The sequence below is a fragment of the Arachis hypogaea genome, chromosome 12 (genome assembly GCF_003086295.3).
Source record: "Arachis hypogaea cultivar Tifrunner chromosome 12, arahy.Tifrunner.gnm2.J5K5, whole genome shotgun sequence".
NCBI lineage: Eukaryota > Viridiplantae > Streptophyta > Magnoliopsida > Fabales > Fabaceae > Arachis > Arachis hypogaea.
The window spans coordinates 80,063,055-80,086,684 of record NC_092047.1 but is presented as its reverse complement, the minus strand read 5'-3'; the positions used below and the strand labels follow the sequence as shown (position 1 = coordinate 80,086,684).

At 40.2% G+C, this 23,630-nt stretch overlaps 2 non-coding genes across 2 annotated transcripts; both read left to right on the top strand.

Moving 5' to 3' along the window:
- The first annotated feature begins 516 nt into the window (after positions 1-516).
- Positions 517-620, top strand: LOC112731307 (small nucleolar RNA R71). The gene has a single exon (XR_003167091.1). It is a non-coding gene; the product is annotated as a small nucleolar RNA R71 (small nucleolar RNA).
- Positions 621-22,988: 22,368 nt separating this feature from the next.
- LOC112730824 (small nucleolar RNA R71) lies at positions 22,989-23,092 on the top strand. Its single transcript, XR_003166631.1, has one exon. It is a non-coding gene; the product is annotated as a small nucleolar RNA R71 (small nucleolar RNA).
- Positions 23,093-23,630: the final 538 nt, after the last annotated feature.

Sequence of the window (23,630 nt, the reverse complement as noted above, 5' to 3'; positions counted from 1 at the left end):
CTATTGCCAAATCTATTTCTTCCACCATTATTATTGAAGCCTTGATTAGTCTTCTGTTGATCCTTCCATGAGAAATTTGGATGATTCCTCCATGAAGGATTATAGGTGTTTCCATAGGATTCTTCCATGTAATTCACCTCTTCCATTGTAGGATTCTCAGGGTCATAAGCTTTTTCTTTAGAGGAAGCTTCTTTAGCACTGCCGGATGCAGCTTGCATTCCAGTCAAGCTCTGAGAAATCATATTGACTTGCTGAGTCAATATTTTGTTCTGAGCCAATATGGCATTCAGAGTATCAACCTCAAGAATTCCTTTCTTCTGAGTCACCCCATTATTCACAGGATTTCTTTCAGAAGTGTACATGAACTGGTTATTTGCAAGCATTTCAATGAGTTCCTGGGCTTCTGCAGGCATCTTCTTCAGATGAAGAGATCCACCAACAGAGTGATCCAATGACATCTTGAACAATTCAGACAGACCATCATAGAATATACATAAGATGCTCTATTCTGAAAACATGTCAGAAGGACACCTTCTGATCAATTGCTTGTATCTTTCCCAAGCTTCATAGAGGGATTCACCTTCCTTCTGTCTAAAGGTTTGGACTTCCACTCTAAGCTTGCTCAACTTTTGAGGTGGAAAGAATTTGGCCAAGAAAGCATTGACTAACTTTTCCCAAGAGTTCAGCCTTTCTTTAGGTTGTGAGTCCAACCATATCCTAGTTCTGTCTCTTACAGCAAAGGGGAAAAGCATAAGTCTGTAGACCTCAAGATTAACCCCATTGGTCTTAACAGTGTCACAGATTTGCAAGAATTCAGCTAAGAACTGATGAAGATCTTCCAATGGATGTCCATTGATGAGCGGATAATTTATACGCTTTTTGGCATTGTTTTTAGGAAGTTTTTAGTATAATTTAATTTGTTTTTAATATATTTTCATTAGTTTTTTAGGAAAAATTCATATTTCTGGACTTTACTATGAGTTCGTGTGTTTTTCTATAATTTCAGGTATTTTCTGGCTGAAATTGAGGAAGCTGAGCAAAAATCTGATTCAGGCTGAAAAAGGACTGCTGATGCTGTTGGATTCTGACCTCCCTACACTCAAAGTGGATTTTCTGGAGCTACAGGAATCCAATTGGCACGCTCCCAATTGCGTTGCAAAGTAGACATCCAGGGCTTTCCAGAAATATATAATAGTCCATACTTTGCTCAAGTTTAGACGACGCAAACTGGCGTTTAACGCCGGTTCTCAGCCCTATTCTGGCGTAAAACGCCAGAAACAGGTTACAAAGTGGAGTTCAATGCCCAAAACAGGTTACAAACTGGTGTTTAACTCCAGAAATAGCCTAGGCACGTGTAAATCTCAAGTCTCAGCCTCAGCATACACCAAGTGGGCTCTAGAAGTGGATTTCTGCACTATCTGTCATAGTTTACTCATTTTCTGTAAACCTAGGTTACTAGTCTAATATTTAAACAACTTTTAGAGATTTATTTTGTACCTCATGACATTTTTAGATCTGAACTTTGTACTTTTCGACGGCATGAGTCTCTAAACTCCATTGTTGGGGGTGAGGAGCTCTGCTGTGTCTCGATGAATTAATGAAAGTACTTCTGTTTTCTATTCAAACACGCTTGTTTCTATCTAAGATATTCATTCGCATTTCAATATGATGAATGTGATGATCCGTGACACTCATCACCATTCTCAACCTATGAACGCGTGCCTGACAATCACTTCCGTTCTACATTAGATTGAATGAGTATCTCTTGGATTCCTTAATTAGAGTCCTCGTGGTATAAGCTAGAACCCATTGGCAGCATTCGTGAGAATCCAGAAAGTATAAACCTTGTCTGTGGTATTCCGAGTAGGATTCAGGGATTGGATGACTGTGACGAGCTTCAAACTCGTGAGTGCTGTGCGTAGTGACAGACGCAAAAGGATAGTAAATCCTATTCCAGTATGATCGAGAACCTACAGATGATTAGCCGTGCGGTGACAGCGCACCTGGAACATTTTCACTAAGAGGATGGATGGTAGCCATTGACAACGGTGATCCACCAACATAGCTTGCCATAGGAGGAACCTTGCGTGCGTGAAGAAGAAGACATGGGGAAAGCATCTCCAAAACTCCAACATATTCTCCATTACTGCATAACAAGTACTATTTAATCCATGCTTTTTAATTACTACCAATTAAAACTCAGAATTAGTGATATCCTGACTAAGAGTTACAAGATAACCATAGCTTGCTTCAAACCAACAATCTCCGTGGGATTCGACCCTTACTCACGTAAGGTATTACTTGAACGATCCAGTGCACTTGCTGGTTAGCTGTGCGGAGTTACAGAGGGTGATTGTAATTTCGTGCACCAAGTTTTTGGCGCCGTTGCCGGGGATTGTTTGAGTTTTAACAACTGACGGTGAATCTTGTTGCTTAGATTAGGAAAATTTTGTCTTTTGGGTCAGAGTCTTTTATTTTCTTTTCAAAAATCTTTCAAAAATATTATTTTTCTCTAGTAAATTTTAGTTTTTTTTGTGAGTTTAGTGTCAATTTTTAAGTTTGGTGTCAATTGCATATTCTTGTTGCTCTTGCAATTTCTCAAGTTGTTCTTGTTAGTTTCCTTGTTTGATCTTTAGTTTTTCTTGTTTTTGTGTCTTTCCTTGTTTCTTTTCTTGTGATTTTCGAAAATCTCAAAAAAAATTTTCAAAATTTTTTCTAATTAACATATTTTCAAAAACCTTTTCAAAAACACATTAAATTTATAGCTCAATTGGCTAGAGCGTTGTGCTCATGTTCTTGGTAATTGGCTATCTTCTTTTTTTATAATTTTTCTTTGATTAAATCTTGTGCCAAACTTTAAGTTTGGTGTTTTCTTGTTAATCTTTCTTTAGTTTTCGAAAATTTTATTTTGGTTTTCTAAAAATTTTAAGTTTGGTGTTCTATTTTCATGTTCTTGTTGTTATTGTGAGTCTTCAAAGTGTTCTTGAGTCTTCCTTGTGTTTTGATCTTAAAATTTTTATGTTTGGTGTTCCTTGGTGTTTTCCTTCCAAAATTTTCGAAAATAAGGAGCATTAGATCTGAAAATTTTAAATTGTGTGTCTTTTGTGTGTTTTTATCTTTCCTCATTAAATTCAAAAATATCTTTTCTCTTTAATTTAATTGATTTTCGAAATTTTCTTTCAAAAATTCAGATTTTTATTTTAAAAACTTTCTATTTTATCTTATCTTAGTTTTAAAAATTCAAAATTCAAATCTTTCTCGAAAATCATATTCAAAAAAAAATTTCAAATCTTCTCAATTAGTTAGTCAATTCAACATTCAAATTTCTTTTTATTTTCCTTTCCTTTTAATTTTCGAAATCCATATTTTATTTTCTAATTATTTTACTCTATTTTACTTCAATTTTTTTCGGTTATTTTGAATCTAATAAAATAAAAATTTAAAAATATATTTTACTTGCAATTCACATCATCTCCCTTTCTCCATCATGGACTTAAGTGGAAATGAACAGTCCAGAAGGACTCTGGGGTTATATGCTAACCCCACTACTGCTTCATATGGGAGTAGTATCTGTATACCCTTTATCGGAGTCAGTAGTTTTGAGTTGAATCCTCAGCTTATTATCATGGTGCAGCAAAGTTGCCAGTATTCCGATCTTCCACAGGAAGAACCTACAGAGTTTCTGGCACAGTTTTTACAAATTGCTGACACAGTACGTGATAAAGAGGTAGATCAAAATGTCTACAGACTATTACCATTTCCATTTGCTGTAAAAGATCAAGCTAAGAGATGGTTAAATAACCAACCCAAGGCCAGCATAAGGATATGGAAACAGCTCTCTGAAAAATTCCTGAATCAGTATTTCCCTCCAAAAAGGATGACACAGCTAAGGCTGGACATCCAAGGCTTTAAACAAGGAGATAATGAATTCCTTTATGATGCCTGGGAGAGGTACAGAGAGATGCTAAGGAAATGTCCCTCTGAAATGTTTTCAGAGTGGGTGCAGTTAGACATCTTTTACTATGGGCTTACAGAAAGAGCTCAGATTTCTCTAGACCACTCACCTGGTGGATCTATACATATGAGAAAGACAATTGAAGAGGCTCAAGAGCTCATTGATACAATTGCCAGAAATCAGCATCTGTACTTAAGAAGTGAATTTTCCATTAAAGAAGAAGCTAAAACAGTAACTGCTGAACCCAGTCCTGCAGAACAAGTTACTGAATTCAATCAGCAATTGGATATTCTAACAAAACAGCTGGCCGAATTCAAGGAGATGCTGCAAGACACAATAATGGCCAACATGAATATAAAAGTACAGTTGAGGCAAACAAAACAGCAATTATCAAAACAGATAACAGAAGAGTGCCAAGCAGTCCAATTAAGAAGTGGGAAAATATTGAATACCCCACTTCAAAGCAGTAGGAAGCTAAGAAAAGAACAACTGACAGAAGATGAACAAACTGCCACCCAAAATCCCTCTGAGGACAGTAAGAGCCCAGAGAGGAATAATTCTGGCGTTCAAACGCCAGAAAAGGGTGAAAAGCTGGCGTTAAACGCCCAACCCATGCTCAGTTCTGGCGTTCAAACGCCAGAAACAGGCAAGGAGTTGGCATCAAATGCCCAAAGGGAGCTCATTTCTGGCGTTCAAACGCCAGAAACAGGTAGGAATTGGGCGTTAAACGCCAATTCAGCTTCCAATCCTAGCGTTCAAACGCCAGTGAGGAATCAGACACACACAAGTGCTGATAGTAACCTCTCTAAAAAGGCTTCTTCAACCACTTCTGTAGGAAATAAACCTGCAGCAACCAAGGTTGAGGAATACAAAGCCAAGATGCCTTATCCTCAAAAACTCCGCCAAGAGGAGCAGGATAAGCAATTTGCTCGCTTTGCAGACTATCTCAGGACTCTTGAAATAAAGATTCCGTTTGCAGAGACACTTGAGCAAATACCCTCTTATGCCAAGTTCATGAAAGAGATCTTGAGTCATAAGAAGGATTGGAGAGAACCTGAAAGAGTCCTCCTCACTGAAGAATGTAGTGTAGTCATTCTGAAAAGCTTCCCAGAAAAGCTTAAAGATCCCGGGAGCTTTCTGATACCATGCGTATTAGAGGGTAATTGCACCAAGACAGCTTTATGTGATCTTGGAGCAAGCATCAACCTAATACCTGCATCCACCATCAGAAAGCTTGGTTTAACTGAAGAAGTTAAACCAACTAGGATCTGTCTTCAACTTGCTGATGGCTCTATTAAATACCCATCAGGCGTGATTGAAGACATGATTGTCAGGGTTGGGCCATTCGCCTTTCCCACTGACTTTGTGGTGCTGGAAATGGAGGAACACAAGAGTGCTACTCTCATTCTAGGAAGACCTTTCCTACAACTGGACGAACTCTCATTGATGTCCAAAAGGGGGAAGTGACCCTGAGGGTCAATGAGGATGAGTTCAAGTTAAATGCTGTCAAAGCCATGCAGCATCCAAATACACCAAAAAACTGTATGAAAGTTGATCTTATTGACTCTTTAGTAGAGGAGATCAACATGGCTGAGAGTCTCGAATCAGAGCTAGAAGACATCTTTAAGGATGCTCAACCTGATTTGGAGGATTCAGAGGAAATAAAAGAGCCTCTAAAAATTCCTCAGGAAGAGGAAAAACCTCCTAAACCCGAGCTCAAGCCACTGCCACCATCCCTGAAATATGCATTTCTGGGAGAAGGTGACACTTTTCCGGTGATCATGAGCTCTGCTTTAAATCCACAGGAAGAGGAAGCACTAATTCAAGTGCTAAGGACACACAAGACAGCTCTTGGGTGGTCCATAAGTGACCTTAAGGGCATAAGCCCAGCTAGATGCATGCACAAGATCCTATTGGAAGATGATGCTAAGCCAGTGGTTTAACCACAGAGGCAGCTAAATCTAGCCATGAAGGAAGTGGTGCAGAAAGAGGTCACCAAGTTACTGGAGGCTGGGATTATTTATCCTATTTCTGATAGCCCCTGGGTGAGCCTTGTCCAAGTTGTCCCCAAAAAGGGAGGCATGACAGTGGTTCATAATGAAAAACATGAACTGGTTCCTACAAGAACAGTTACAGGGTGGCGCATGTGTATTGACTATAGAAGGCTCAATACAGCCACCAGAAAGGATCATTTTCCTTTACCATTCATAGACCAGATGCTAGAAATACTAGCAGGTCATGATTATTATTGCTTTTTGGATGGCTATTCATGCTACAACCAAATCGCAGTAGATCCCCAGGATCAAGAGAAAACAGCATTCACATGTCCATCTGGAGTATTTGCTTACAGAAGGATGCCATTTGGGCTGTGTAATACACCTGCAACCTTTCAGAGATGCATGCTCTCTATTTTCTCTGATATGGTAGAAAAATTTCTGGAAGTCTTCATGGATGACTTCTCAGTATATGGAGACTCATTCAGCTCCTGCCTTGATCACCTGACACTGGTTCTGAAAAGATGCCAAGAGACTAACCTGGTTTTAAACTGGGAAAAATGTCACTTTATGGTGACTGAAGGGATTGTCCGTGGACACAAGATTTCGAACAAGGGAATAGAGGTGGATCAAGCTAAGGTAGAGGTAATTGAAAAATTACCACCACTTGCCAATGTTAAGGCAATCAGAAGCTTTCTGGGGCATGTAGGATTCTATTAGAGGTTTATAAAAGATTTTTCAAAAATTGCAAAACCTCTAAGCAACCTGCTAGCTGCTGACACGCCATTTGTGTTTGACACAGAGTGTCTGCAGGCGTTTGAAACTTTGAAAGTTAAGCTGATCACAGCACCAGTAATTTCTGTACCAGACTGGACATTACCATTCGAACTAATATGTGATGCCAGTGACCATGCCATTGGTGCAGTACTGGGGCAGAGGCATGACAAACTTCTGCATGTCATTTATTATGCTAGCCGTGTTTTAAATGATGCCCAGAAAAATTACACAACCACAGAAAAAGAATTGCTTGCAGTGGTTTATGCCATTGACAAGTTTAGATCATACCTGGTAGGATCAAAAGTGATTGTGTACACTGACCATGCTGCTCTTAAATATCTACTTACAAAGCAGGATTCAAAACCCAGGCTCATAAGATGGGTGTTGCTTCTGCAAGAGTTTGATATAGAAATAAGAGACAGAAAAGGGATAGAAAACCAAGTGGCTGACCATCTGTCCTGGATAGAACCAGTAGAAGGGGCATCCTTCCCCTCTATTGAGATCTCTGAGACCTTTTCGAATGAGCACTTGTTTGCCATACAGAAAACACCATGGTTTGCAGACATTGCAAACTATAAAGCTGCAAGGTTCATACCCAAAGAGTACAGCAGGCAACAAAAGAAAAAATTAATTACTGATGCAAAGTACTACTTGTGGGATGAACCCTATCTCTTTAAGAGATGTGCAGACGAAATAATCTGTAGGTGTGTGCCTAGAGAAGAAGCACAGAAGATCTTATGGCATTGCCATGGATCACAATATGGAGGCCACTTCGGAAGTGAGCGAACAGCCACCAAGGTCCTCCAATGTGGCTTCTACTGGCCTACCCTCTATAGAGATTCCCGAGAGTTTGTACGTAACTGTGACAGCTACCAGAGAGCTGGCAATCTGTCTCATGGTTACGCTATGCCTCAACAGGGGATCTTGGAGATTGAGTTGTTAGATGTATGGGGTATTGACTTCATGGGACCTTTCCCACTATCATACTCAAACACTTATATTCTGGTAGCAGTTGACTATGTATCCAAATGGGTGGAGGCCATTGCCACACCCACTAATGATACTAGGACAGTGCTGAAGTTTCTCCAGAAACATATCTTCAGCAGGTTTGGGGTTCCCAGAGCAATAATTAGTGATGGGGGCACTCACTTCTGCAACAAACAGCTATACTCCGCTATGGTCCAATATGGAATTAGTCACAAGGTGGCAACTCCATACCATCCACAGACAAACGGACAAGCTGAAGTCTCTAATAGAGAACTAAAAAGAATCCTGGAACGGACTGTAAGTACCCGTAGATAGGATTGGGCGAGAAGCTTGGATGATGCTCTGTGGGCTTACAGAACAGCATTCAAGACTCCTATAGGGACCTCTCCATACCAGCTTGTGTATGGTAAGGCCTATTATCTGCCCGTGGAACTGGAACACAAGGCCTACTGGGCAACCAGATTCCTAAACTTTGATGCCAGATTAGCTAGAGAAAAAAGATTGCTCCAGCTAAATGAGCTAGAGGAATTCAGACTCACTGCTTTCGAAAATGCAAAGCTTTACAAAGAGAAAACAAAAAGGTGGCATGATAGAAGGTTGTCATCTAGAGTCTTTGAACCAAGATAGAAGGTTCTGCTGTTTAACTCTAGGCTCCGGCTATTCCCCGGGAAACTGAAATCCTGGTGGAGGGGACCATATATGATTACAAGTGTGTCACCATATGGCTATGTGGAGCTTCAAGACGTTGATTCTGATAAGAAATTCATTGTTAATGGACAAAGAATCAAGCATTATCTTGAAGGCGATGTTGAGCAAGAGTGCTCAAGGTTGAAGCTAGATTAAAAGCTCAGCAAGGTCCAGCTAAAGACAATAAAGAAGCGCTTGCTGGGAGGCAACCCAGCCATTAGCAAAATTTTTCTGTTACTTTATTTTATTTTATTCTATTCTTCATTTTAGTATGCAAGTTCAATTTTAATTCTTCAAGGTAAAAAAATCAATTGCATAAGTTCACAGGGTTATAGAAGGATTCAGAGCACAAAATAGGAAAAAGGAGCTCACTGGCAAGAAAACGCCAGTAAAAGATGCATTTGGGCATTAAACGCCCAAAAGAAGCATCTACTGGGCGTTTAACGCCAGTAATGGTGCCTTTCTGGGTGTTAAGCGCCAGTAATGGCACCTTTCTGGGTGTTAAACGCCAGAATGGGCACCATTCTGGGCGTTTAACGCCAATTTTGCAGCGTCCTGGGCATTCAGTAAAACGCCCAGTGACAAGAGATTTCTGGCATTTAACACCAGCTAGAAGCAGTAGCTGGGCGTTAAATGCCCAAAAGAAGCTACAGATGGGCGTTAAACGCCCAAAACATGCAGCGTTTGGGCGTTTAACGCCAAGATTGTGGGGAGGAGGTAAATTCGTTTTCACCTCCAATTTTTTCCATTTTTCATGTTTCCATTCATAATTTCTTGCATAAACATATTACAAATCCTAATTTCTAAAATCCCTTTTCAAAGATTTCAAATGTATCTTAATGCATAAATACAAATCTTTTTCAACTTCTTTTCAAATCCTTTTCAAAACAAATCTATCTCCTTTCCTTCTTAAATCTTTTCAACTCATAAATATCTTTTTCAAATATACATAATATCTTTTTCAAAACAAATTTATCTTTTTCAAATATCTTTTATATCTTTTTTTTAATTTTAAATCACATCTTTTCCTATCACACTTATCTCTTCCACATTTTATTTTCTATCATATCTTTTGCAAAGGTTTTCGAATACCCACCCCCCCTTCCCTTTAAATACTCGTTCGGCCTCCCCCTCTCTCCCACAATTCGAACTTGGCTCTCCCTCTATCCCTCTCTTTTCCTTTCTTTTGTTTAAGGACAAGCAAACCTCTAAGTTTGGTGTGTTTATTCGTGATCACTAAACCAACAAGATCATGGCTCCTAAGGGAAAACAAACCACCTCAAGAGGCAAGAAAGAGAATATTTCAAAACCACTTTGGAATCAAGGGAAGTTCTTAACCAAAGAACATTCATACCATTACTACAAGATAATGGGTCTAAGGTCAGTGATCCTGGAAGTTAGATTCGATCTGAAAGAAGACGAATATCCGGAGATCCAAGAGCAAATTCGAAATAGGCGCTGGGAAATCCTAGCTAATCCGGAGACAAAGGTGGGAAGAAACATGGTTCAGGAATTTTACTCTAATCTGTGGCAAACAGACAGGCAGAGAATAGCTGGAATCGCATTCTATGACTATCGAACTCTGGTCAGAGGGAAGATTGTTCACACCCACCCTGACAAAATAAGGGAGATCTTCAAGCTGCCTCAACTGTAAGATGACCCGGACTCCTTTAATAGGAGAATGATGAGAGAGAATAAGAGCTTGGACAAAATCCTAGAGGACATATGCCTCCCTGGGACCAAGTGGACGACCAACACAAAGGGTGTCCCAAACCAACTCAAGAGAGGAGATCTCAAACCAGTCGCTAGAGGCTGGCTGGACTTCATTGGGCGTTCTATATTGCCCACTAGCAACCGCTCAGAAGTCACCCTCAAAAGAGCAGTAATGATTCATTGCATTATGTTGGGGAATAAAGTGGAAGTTCATCAGCTGATTTCTTGTGAGCTCTACACAATTGCAAACAAGAACTCCAAAGATGCCAAATTGGCCTATCCAAGCCTAATCTCCATGCTGTGTAAAGATGCTGGAGTAAAGATGGGAGTAGATGAGTATGTATCAGTTGAGCAACCAATCACTAAAAAGTCAATGGAAGGACAACAAGTGCAGGACGACCCCCTCAAGAGGAGAGCACAGGAGTTCCTCCCAGAAATCCCTCAAATTGAATACTGGGAGTGCCTAGAAGCATCTGTTACCAAGTTGCAAGAAGCTGTAGATCAACTGAAAAAAGAAAAGAAAAATTAGAATAGCATGCTCTGCAAACTGCTAAAGGAACAAGAAGAGCATGGGCGTGAACTGAAGGAATTAAAGCGCCAGAAGCTATCTCTTGAAGGACTAAGCACTCCACAAACTAAAGAGGCATCCACCTCCCAAAGCAAAGGTTGTTGAGTCCTAACTCTGTGATAACCTTTTATCTATTCTAGAGTATATCAGTATTAAATTCAGAGTCAATTGTCTTTATGTCCTTATTTTCCTTTCTTTTATTGCTAAGTGTCTGCTTTTATGTTTAATTTATATTATCTCCATTTAATAATAAATAAAAAAATTAGAGTTTATGCCTTAAAGCTGTGAGTGTCCTATAAATCCATCACCTTTCTTAAATAAAAAATGTTTTAATTACAAAATAACAAGAAGTACATGAATTTTGAATTCATCCTTGAAATTAGTTTAATTATTTTGATGTGGTGACAATACTTTTTGTTTTCTGAATGAATGCTTGAACAGTGCATATGTCTTTTGAATTTGTTGTTTATGAATGTTAAATATGTTGGCTCTTGAAAGAATAAGGAAGAAGGAGAAATGTTATTGATAATCTGAAAAATCATAAATTTGATTCTTGAAGCAAGAAAAAGCAGTGAATACAAAAGCTTGCAGAAAAAAGAGAGAAGAAAATAGCAAAAAAAAAGAAAAAAAAAAGAAAAAGAAAAAGCAAGCAGAAAAAGCCAATAGCCCTTAAAACCAAAAGGCAAGGGTAATAAAAAGGATCCAAGGCTTTGAGCATCAGTGGATAGGAGGGCCTAAAGGAATAAAATCCTAGCCTAAGCGGTTAAACCAAGCTGTCCCTAACCATGTGCTTGTGGCGTGAAGGTGTCAAGTGAAAACTTGAGACTGAGCGGTTAAAGTCAAGGTCTAAAGCAAAAACAGAGTGTGCTTAAGAACTCTGGACACCTCTAATTGGGGACTTTAGCAAAGCTGAGTCACAATCTAAAAAGGTTCACCCAATTATGTGTCTGTGGCATGTATGTATCCGGTGGTAAAACTGGAAAACAGAGTGCTTAGGGCCACGGCCAAGACTCATAAAGTAGCTGTGTTCAAGAATCAACATACTGAACTAGGAGAGTCAATAACACTATCTAAACTCTAAGTTCCTATAGATGCCAATCATTCTGAACTCCAATGGATAAAGTGAGATGCCAAAACTATTCAAGAGGCAAAAAGCTACTAGTCCCGCTCATCTGATTGGAGCTAAGTTTCATTAATAGTTGGAATTTATAGTATATTCTCTTCTTTTCATCCTATTTGATTTTCAATTGCTTGGGGACAAGCAACAATTTAAGTTTGGTGTTGTGATGAGCGGATAATTTATACGCTTTTTGGAATTGTTTTTAGGAAGTTTTTAGTATAATTTAATTTGTTTTTAGTATATTTTCATTAGTTTTTAGGAAAATTTTATATTTCTGGACTTTACTATGAGTTCGTGTATTTTTCTGTAATTTCAGGTATTTTCTGGCTGAAATTGAGGAAGCTGAGCAAAAATCTGATTCAGGCTGAAAAAGGACTGCTGATGCTGTTGGATTCTGACCTCCCTGCACTTAAAGTTGATTTTCTGGAGCTACAGAAATCCCATTGGCTCATTCCCAATTGCGTTGGAAAGTAGACATCCAGGGCTTTTCATCAATATATAATAGTTTATACTTTGCTCAAGTTTAGACAATGCAAACTGGCGTTCAACGCCGGTTCTCTGTCCTATTCTGGCGTAAAACGCCAGAAACAGGTTACAAACGGGCGTTTAACTCCAGAAACAGCCTAGGCACATGTAAAGCTCAAGTCTCAGCCCCAGCACATACCAAGTGGGCCCCAGAAGTGGATTTTTGCACTATCTGTCATAGTTTACTCATTTTCTGTAAACCTAGGTTACTAGTCTAGTATTTAAACAACTTTTAGAGATTTATTTTGTACCCGATGCACGGAAAACTTGTCTCGTAACAAATTTCCCTTCGGCAAGTGTACCGAATTTGTCGTCAAGTAAAAACTCACAACAGAGTGAGGTCGAATCCCACAGGGATTGATTAATCAAGCAACTTTAGTTAGAGGAATGTTCTAGTTGAGCGAATCCAGAATTTGAGTTGAGAATTGTAGAAAATAAAATGGCGGGAAGGTAAATGACAGAAAAAGAAAATGCTAGAATTAAAGAACTGAAAATAAATGACTGAAAGTAAATTGTTGAATTGTAAATGGGAATGGGGTATTGCTCATAAATGTAAATGGCAGAAATTAAAGAGAATGTGTAAGATCAGAAATGGGGAGTTCATTGGGCTCAGGAGATGTTGCATTCTCCGGATCAATTTCATTTTCATCTCTTCCTCAATCAATGCACTCATTGATCTCCTTGGCAATCTTAAGTGATCGAATTACAATTTCTTGTAATTCAATCTCTCAAATCTTGATCAATAGCCAATTCCTTGGTCATTTGCTCATGAGAAGAGATGAAGTATGGTCACTGATTATACCACATGCATTTCCCAAATCAAGTATTGAGAGGATTATAGTCACATATCCATCCAAACCCAATTTGGTCCAGCATGAGAAATCATTTCTAGCATGATCTCTTCATTCCTCTTTCAAGGTTCAGAAGAGATCCAAGTATGAATAGCTTCTTTTCCAAGATAACTACCCAATTGGATGAAGATCGAAAGCTTTCAAGTAAAATCAAGAGAAAAGATAGAAGAAAAATAATGAAAACTAGTATTGATCCATCAAATTACAACAGAGCTCCCTAACCCAATGAAAGGGGTTTAGTTGTTCATAGCTCTGGAAAATGAAAACAAAGATGGAGAATACATGATGAAACTAGAAGTGCAGAGAAAGTAAATACAGAGAGTAATTCTATGCCCAAAGGCTCCCTATATTTTCCAACTCCCAATTTAATTCAAAGCTACTCCTATATATACTACTCTTCTGTTCTTCTAGTTGGCTCTTCAAGTCTTGCGTATGGGCCTTTGGATCTGGAGTTTGAAGCAGTTCTCTTCTTCATTGGGCTTGGCTTTACTTGCAAAGAGAAAGTTTGAAGTGGGCAGAGACCTTAGCTCAGGACGTTAGTGGTGTTAACGTTCAGTGAAAATATGGGTTCGAGAACGTTAGTGATAATCACCTTTTTCACTAACGTTCCTCACCCAAGTAAGAGCCACGTTAACGTCAACGTTAGTGGCACAAACGTTGCCACTAACGTTGCCTCTATGCCCTTCGCACACGTTACTAGGACTTACCTTTCCCAGTAACGTTGAGAAGTCTCCCCCTTCCCTACGTTAGAGTCCACGTTAACTTAGTTAACGTGGCTCTTTTAACGTAGGCTTGCCAACCTTCGAGAACGTTAGTGACACTTACCATTGTCACTAACGTTCCGATGTGCCCCTATTTCTCACGTTAGAGTCCACGTTAACTAGGTTAACGTGGCTTCTAATGTGGCCATGCTAGCCATCTCCAACGTTAGTGACAAAGTTGAGTGTCACTATCGTTGGCTCATCATTCCCTTATCCACGTTAGCTTCCACGTTAACTAAGTTAACGTGGGAGTTAACGTGGCTCATAGTGGCTTATGTGGTCTAATTCCAACGTTAGTGACAATGTTGGGTGTCACTAACGTTGGCGATCACCTCCCTTATTCACGTTAACTTCCACGTTAACTAGGTTAACTTGGGAGTTAACGTGGCTTATTGGGGCTTGTGTGGGTTCCTTCCAACGTTAGTGACAATGTTTGGTGTCACTAACATTGTCGACCACTTTGTTTCCTCACGTTAGTTTCCACGTTAACTAGGTTAACGTGGAAGTTAACGTGGCTTAATGTGACTTGGCCAACGTTAGTGATAATGTTGAATGTCACTAACATTGGCTTCCCCCCTTTCTTCTTAACGTTAGAGGCCACGTTAACTAAGTTAACGTGGCAACTAACGTGGCCACTTATGAGCTTGGTCCAACGTTAGTGATAATGTTAAGTGTCACTAATGTTGGCTCCATTTCCTTTCTTCCATGTTAGAGTTCACGTTAACTTAGTTAACGTGACTCTTAACGTGGGCAATGATGGCTTCGAGAGCGTTATTGGCAATTATTTTTCTCGTTAACTTTGCAAGTTACTCCCATTCCACGTTAGTGTTAACGTTAGTGTAACTAACGTAGCCACTAATGTGGTTCTTCTTTGCTTCCTTTGTCCTGAAATCAAGCAATAAAGTGCATCAAAGTTCTAGTCCAAGTCATGGGAAATGCAACATCCAATTTGTCCTTAAATTCATGCAAAAATCCTCATGAAATCATGTGAAGTGCACAATTTATGCTTGAATCAAGATGTAAGTGAATATCTACCCAAAACTAGCTTATTTCCTAAGGAAATGCATGAAACTACCCTAAAAACAGTAAAGAAAAGGTCAGTGAAACTGGCCAAAATGCCCTGGCATCACAACACCAAACTTAAAGCTTGCTTGTCCCTAAGCAAGTACTGGAACAAGAGAATGATGAATGGAATACCAAGAGAAATGAGTCATTCTTGTGGAAGTCATGTCCCTGGTTTTATGGTGGTTTCATGCATAGCAACTTAGGTTCATTCCTGGCTTTCAGACCTTTATCATGTCCTAGAATACTTACTGTGATTGCATCCCATGAGACTTTTATTCATTGATCCTTTTGTTGTTATTTCAGGGCTTATTTTTATTCTTAAGCTAAGTACTCTGTAAGGGGGTAACTCTTTAAAATAAGCTTTCAGCCAACACTTCCGAACCAGTTGGTTCAAGGTGCTAGGTGTTGAAGCACCCCTAAGGACTTACTTGCTCAAGCCTCTCCCCCATACATACACACCACAGGCACATAGTTTATTTATTTTCTTTTCTTGAGACCTTGTGTCCAGCACCTCTTTGGGTTACTAACTGCTCTGTAGTGAGGGTTACTCTTGATAGTGGACTTTCAGCTGATAATCCCGAGTTAGTTAACCCAAGTTACCAAGTGATAAGTGGTGCACGAATTGTAAATCACACTTTTTACAACTCGTACCACTAACCAGCAAGTGCACTGGGTCGTCCAAGTAATACCTTACGTGAGTAAGGGTCGATCCCACGGAGATTGTTGGCTTGAAGCAATCTATGGTTATCTTGTAACTTTTACTCAGGAAGACAATAAAATAATTCACTTATCAAATATGATTGCAAGGAATAAAAGGGCAGAACACAAATTATACTTGTATGCAATGATGGAGAATAGGTTGGAGTTTTGGAGATGCTTTGTCTTCTGAAATTCTGCTTTCCTCTGTTTTCTGATTCACGCACGCACGTCCTTCTATGGCAAGCTGTGTGTTGGTGGATCACCGTTGTCAATGGCTACCATCCATCCTTCCAGTGAAAAGGTTCCAGATGCGCTGTCACCGCACGGCTAATCATCTGCAGGTTCTCAATCGTACCAGAATAGGATTTACTATCCTTTTACGTCTGTCACTACGCTCAGCACTCATGAGTTTGAAACTCGTCACAGTCATTCAATCCCTGAATCCTACTCAGAATACCACACACAAGGTTTAGACTTTCCGGATTCTCTTGAATACTGCCATCAATCTAGCTTATTCCACGAAGATTCTGATTAAGAGATCTAAGAGATATTCATTCATTCTACGGTGGAACGTAAGTGGTTGTCAGGCACGCGTTCGTGGAGGAATGATGATGATTGTCACGTTCATCACATTCATATTGAAGTGCGAATGGATATCTTAGATAGGAACATGCATGTTTGAATGGAAAACAGAAATACTTGCATTAATTCATCGAGACACAGCAGAGCTCTTCACCCCCAACAATGGAGTTTAGAGACTCATGCCGTCAAAAGATACAAAGTTCAGATCTAAAAATGTCATGAGGTGCGAAATAAACCTCTAAAAGTTGTTTAAATACTAAACTAGTAACCTAGGTTTACAGAAAATGAACAAACTATGATAGATGGTGCAGAAATCCACTTCTGGGGCCCACTTGGTGTGTGCTGGGGCTCAGACTTAAGCTAATCACGTGCATAGGGCTGTTTTGGGCGTTCAACGCCAGCTTTGGATCCTTTTCTGGCGTTGAACTCCACTTTGTAACTTGTTTCTAGCGCTGGACGCCAGACCGCAGCATGGAACTGGCGTTAAACGCCAGTTTACGTCGTCTATCCTTGAGAAAAGTATGGACTATTATATATTGCTGGAAAGCCCTGGATGTCTACTTTCCAACGAAATTGGAAGCGCGCCATTTGGAGTCCTGTAGCTCCAGAAAATCCACTTTGAGTGCAGGGAGGTCAGAATCCAACAACATCAGCAGTCCTTTTTCAGCCTGAATCAGATTTCTGCTCAGCTCCCTCAATATCAGCCAGAAAATACTTGAAATTACAGAAAAACACACAAACTCATAGTAAAGTCTAGAAATATGAATTTTGCCTAGAAACTAATGAAAATAAACTGAAAACTAACTAAAACATACTAAAAACTATATGAAATTAACCCCAAAAAGCGTATAAAATATCCGCTCATCAATAAGGCACCCCTAAGAGCTTATTCATCCAAGTAGATCCCTCACACAGAAGCACCACAGGCACATGCCTCAAGATTAAAACCATTGGTGCCTAGCCTTATTGCTTACTATTTTTCTTTTATTTTTCAACCTTTATTGTTCTTTCCCTTTTTCTTATTAGGATCTTCTTATTTAGCTAGTCTCATGGGGTGTATTCAAAGCATATGATTCAGGACAGATAGTTGTCTTCCCACCTTATGGTTGAACCAACTTAGCTAACTTATGACTATACCATAAACTCATGAACTTACTCCATAGTATGAACTTCTCTCTGGTCTTTAAAAACACGCATTCCCTTTTTCATTTGATTCAAAGGGACAAACATACAAGTAAGCAAAGTAAGGGTGCAGTGACATAAAGACCAGCAAACATAGACCTTTTCAACTCAAAAACTTAAAAGACAGAATTGAAAAAGGTTCCAAATACGAGTAACTATTAATCAAAAGTGCATTCGGACTTCCAATTTTCAACAATTCTGAGTATAATGGAATTAAGTAACAATACAACCTTCGGGTGATGCTTTCTAGTTGTCCTCTTTCTTTGTCATCATCCTAGTCCTTGCTACTTCACTTCCTTGGGTGAAGGTGCACCATTTCCTTATAAGATTCTTGCAAAGTTATTGGAAGTTTCTTGTTCCCAAAGCACTTGAGACATAGTTAGCTTGCATGTATGCTTGTGGCTTTTGAACTTAATTTGGTGTGTGAACACCAAACTTAGTTCCTTGCCCAGTACAAATCATTGCATATATGCAGAGAACCTCATATCTTGTTGTTAACAAAATAATTATTACTAAAATCTAACTACATCTAAGTTGTTTCCCTTGATTGGTTGGAGCTAGCAATGTGTTTTGGGAGTGGGGTGTAATTCTAACTAATGTCTTTGGTGGAACACCAAACTTAGAATCACACTGTCACTCTTGAATTGTTTTGGTGTGGAACACCAAACTTAGCTCCTCGCAATACAGGGGAAACAACTTGTGATCCTTATTGAAATAAAGATGAAAAGGAAACTACCTGAGGTTGGGTTGCCTCCCAACAGAGCGCTCTTTTATCGTCGCTAGCTCGACGGTTCCTCCTTTACTTGAGATGGTAATTTACTCTGGGGTTTTCCCCCATGTTGCCCAGATAATGCTTGAGTCTTTGTCCGTTCACTGTAAAAGTCCTCTCTGAACCTTCATCCATGATTTCGATGTGTCCATATGGCGAAACCTTTGTGACAAGAAAAGGTCCGGACCACCTTGATTTGAGTTTTCCTGGGAATAGTCTCAATTTGAAATTGTAAAGGAGTACTCGCTGCCCCTTTTCGAAACTCCTGGGTGCAAGATGCAGGTCATGTCTTCTCTTTGCTTTCTCTTTATACATCTTGGTATTTTCATAGGCTTGTGACCTGAATTCCTCCATCTCTTGCAGCTGCAAGATCCTCTTTGCACCAGCAGCAATGCTGTCAAAATTTAGTATCTTGATAGCCCAGAGAGCTTTGTGTTCCAGCTCCAGTGGTAAATGACAAGCTTTCTCATACACTAGTTGATATGGGGACATTCCAAGTGGGGTTTTGAATGCTGTTCTGTATGCCCAAAGAGCATCATCCAGCTTCTTCGACCAATCCTTTCTTGATGCACCCACAGTCTTTTCGAGAATCCTCTTTAGCTCTCTGTTGGATATCTCAGTTTGTCCACTTGTTTGGGGATGGTAAGGTGTGGCTACCTTGTGTTTTACCCCATATCGTAGGAGAAGAGCTTCTAGTGGTCTGTTACAAAAATGGCTCCCTCCATCACTGATGAGTGCTCGTGGGACTCCAAACCGGCTAAAGATATTCTTCCTGAGGAAGTTCATGACTACCCTGTTATCATTCCTTGGGGTTGCAATAGCCTCTACCCACTTGGAAACATAATCCACTGCTACCAAGATGTACTTGTTTGCATTTGAGGTTGGGAATGGCCCCATGAAATCGATTTCCCACACATCAAACAATTCCAGTTCCAAGATGAAATTTTGTGGCATCTCATTTCTTTTTGGCAAGTTTCCAGATCTTTGGCATTCATTGCAGCTCTTCACTAGTTCTTTGGCATCCTTGAAAAGGGTGGGCCAAAAGAATCCGCTTTGTAACACCTTAGTTGCAGTTCTATCCCCTCCAAAGTGGCCTCCATAGCATGAGTCGTGGCAATTCCATAGGACCTCTCGTCCTTCTTCTTCCGAAACACATCTTCTAAGGATTCCATCTGAACACTTCTTGAATAGATATGGCTCATCCCAGACAAAGTACTTTGCATCATTCATGAGCTTCCTTTTTTTATGTTTATTGATCTCTGGAGGCAATACCCCAGTTGCCTTGAAGTTGGCAATGTCTGCGAACCATGGTGCTTTGTGAACTATCATCAACTGCTCATCAGGGAAGAACTCGTTCACACTTGTATCAGGTGTTCCACCTTTATCATGAGGAATCCTGGATAGATGATCTGCTACCTTGTTCTCCACTCCTTTCTTGTCTCTGATTTCAATATTGAATTCCTGCAATAATAAGATCCATCTTATTAGTCTTGGCTTTGATTCTTGCTTGGCAAACAAATATTTAAGTGCTGTATGATCTGTAAAAACAATCACTTTAGCACCAATGAGGTACGATCTAAACTTGTCAAATGCAAAAACTATTGCTAGCAACTCCTTTTCAGTAATGGTATAATTTCTTTGAGTATCATTAAGGACTTTGCTCGCATAGTATATCACATGGACTAAGTTTTCTTTCCTCTGTCCTAATACTGCCCCAACTGCAAAATCAGATGCGTCACACATCAATTCAAATGGTAAATTCCAATCAGGTGGGGAAATGATAGGAGCAGAGGACAGCCTCATTTTCAAATTTTCAAAGGCTAACATGCATGTTTCATCAAAGATAAATGGTGTATCAGATACAAGGAGATTGCTTAAGGGCTTGGCTATCTTTGAAAAATCTTTAATAAACCTTCTGTAAAAATCAGCATGCCCTAAAAAGCTCCTAATTGCCCTGACATCACTCGGTGGAGGCAGTTTTTCAATAAGTTCTACTTTGGCTCTATCAACCTCAATGCCTTGGTTAGAAACTTTGTGACCAAGGACTATTCCTCCTGTCACCATAAAGTGACATTTCTCCTAGTTCAAGACCAGATTGGTCTCTTGGCATCTTTTCAATACCAGGGCGAGGTGATGTAGGCAACTAGGAAAGGAATCTCCGAATACCGAGAAATCATCCATAAAAACTTCAATGAATTTTTCTATCATATCTGAAAAGATAGAAAGCATGCAGCGTTGGAAAGTCACAGGTGCATTACATAGCCCAAATGGCATGCGCCTGTAGGCAAACACTCCATATGGGCAAGTGAATGAGGTTTTCTCTTGATCTCTGGGATCAACCACTATTTGGTTATATCCTGAATAACCGTCGAGAAAACAATAATAAGCGTGCCCTGCGAGTCTTTCCAACATCTTATCCATGAATGGAAGGGGGAAATGATCTTTTCGTGTAGCCTCATTGAGCTTTCTGTAGTCTATGCACATCCGCCATCCTGTAACCGTCCTTGTAGGAATTAGTTCGTTCCTCTCATTGGGAACCACGGTAATTCCTCCCTTTTTTGGGACAACATGCACGGGGCTAACCCAAGGGCTGTTTGAGATCGGGTAGACTACCCCTCCCTGCCATAACTTCATAACTTCTTTCTGTACCACTTCCTTCATGATTGGGTTCAACCTCCTTTGGGATTGAATGGATGGTTTGGCATCATCTTCCAGCAGTATCTTGTGCATGTATATGGCCGAACTTATCCCTTTCAAGTTAGCAAGAGTCCAACCAATGGCATCTTTGTGTTTTCGCAGTACTTTGAGCAGTTCATCCTCTTGATCTTGGCTGAGGTATGAGCTTATGATCACTGGGTAATTTTTATTTTCTCCCAAGTACGCATATTTGAGAGTGGGTGGCAGTGCTTTGAGTTCAAGTTTAGGTGCTTCTGACTTTTCGTTCTCTTCCTTTGGTGCACCTGGTATGCCCATTTTTGTTGTTGCAACCTCTTCACTTGATGTAAACTCCTCCTCTATTATTCTTTCGGGCTCTTCAGACTCTTCTTCTTCAAAACTCTCCTGCACTTCCTCTTCAAGTGAATCCAACCTCACACATTTTCCCATTTGTTCTTGTGGGTAACTCATGGCCTTGAACACATTGATTGTTATCTTTTTATTGTGTAATCTCAGGATGAGATCACCTTTTTGGACATCGATGACAGCTCCAGCAGTGGCCAAGAACGGCCTTCCCAGGATAATGGAGGTCTTGGCTTCTTCCTGCATGTCCAGCACTACGAAGTCTACCGGGAATATGAAGTCTCCCAATTTCACCAGCAAATCCTCTACTACGCCATGAGGGAACTTGAACGATCTGTCTGCCAACTGTAAGGCCATTTTTGTTGGTTTAGCCTCCTCTATCTTCATCTTCCTCATCATAGCTACTGACATCAAATTGATGCTGGCTCCTAAGTCACAAAGAGCTTTCTCCACTGTGATTTCCCCTATAATACAAGGGATCTGAAAACTCCCCGGATCCTTCAATTTCTGGGGCAGTTTGTGCTGAATGATAGCACTACATTCTTCGGTTAGTATCACAGTCTCGTTGTTCTTCCAGCTTCTCTTCTTAGTCATGAGCTCCTTCAAGAACTTGGCGTAGAGTGGCATTTGTTCTATTGCTTCAGCAAAGGGTATGTTGATTTGCAGTTTCTTGAAGATTTCCAAAAATCTCGAAAACTGATTGTCATCCCCCTTCTTCTTTAATTGCTGAGGGTATGGGACTCTTGGGGCGTCTGGCTTCAGCACTCCTTCCCCTTTTTGTGAACTCAAAGTGGAAACTCGAGCTTCGTCCTGCTCTTCTTCCTCTTTATTTGAGTCCTCTTCTTGTGGTTTCTGGGAGGTTTCCTTCAGTTCCTTCCCACTCCGAAGGGTGATAGCCTGACACTCCTCCCTTTGGGTTGAGTTAGTCTTGCTGCGAAGGTTGTGGCTTGGAATTTGCTTGAATAAGTAGCTAATTTGTGTCTCTAGTTTCTTGATGGCAGTATCCTGATTCTGCGTATTAGACATCACTTCTTCTCGGAACGCTTTACTATCTTGAATCTCCTTGCCTATGCCTTCAAGTAGATTCTCAATCTTTGAGAGTCTGTCATCCAATGATTGTAGATTGGGATCAGAGGTGGAAGAATGAGGTAAGTTATTTTGGTTTTGATGTGGATGTGGAGAGGTGTTGTTATGGAAGTGTTGATATGGTCTAGATGTGAAATGTTGGTGAGCTGCATTGTTGGGATTTGGGCGTCTTTGATCAAGGCTTTGGTCTTGTTGATTTTCCCACCCAAAGATTGGGTGATTCCTCCATCCAGGGTTGTAGGTCTTGGAGTATGGATCATGGTTTTGCCTATGTGAATTCCCAATGTAGTTGGCTTGCTCCTGACTACCCTCTGTTTCTTCATTCACTCCTTCTTGGGTTGTTGATGAAGTGGAGATTGCTGCTACTTGGTTCATCTCCATCTTCTTGGTGAGGTCAGCCAGCTGCTGGGTAATGAGCTTGTTTTGGGCCAGCAGAGCATCTACATTGTTTAGCTCCATTACTCCTCTTGTGTTGCCTCTTTCAGAAGCATAGAAATAGTCATTCTCTGCTACTGTTTCAATGACATCTATGGCTTCCTCAATAGTCTTTTTTTTGTTCAAAGATCCTCTGGATGAATGGTCTACTGCCTTCTTTGATTCATATGACAAGCCTTCATAGAAAATGTGCAGCTGCACCCATTCGTTGAACATGTCAGGTGGACACCTCCTTGTCAGGTCCTTAAACCTCTCCCATGCTTCATAAAAAGTCTCACCATCTTGTTGCCTGAAAGTTTGGACCTCAGCTCTCAGCCTATTGATTCGTTGAGGAGGGTAGAATCTTGCTAAGAACTTGTTCACCACATTTTCCCAAGTTGTCAAGCTCTCCTTCGGGAAAGACTCCAGCCACTTGGCTGCCTTATCCTTGAGTGAGAATGGAAATAATAGCAGTCTATAGGCGTCAGGATGAACACCATTAGACTTCACTGTGTCACATATTCTCAGGAAGGTGGTTAGATGTTGATTGGGGTCTTCTTGGACATTTCCTCCGAACGAACAGTTGTTCTGCACAAGGGTGATGAGCTGTGGTTTTAGTTCAAAATTGTTGGCATGGATGGTTGGCTTTTGAATGCTACTTCTACAGTTTCCTGGGTTTGGATTGATGTAAGAGCCTAAAACTCTTCTATCCTCCCCAGCATGATTTGCTCGTCCTCCTCCGCCATGGTTGTGAGTCTCTTCTTCATGATGGTTTTCCATGTTTTCTTCCATGTTTGGTTCAAAGTATTCCTCCTCTTCCTCAACACCAACCACTCTTTTTCCTCTTGCTTCCCTCCTTAATCTAAGGAAGGTCCTC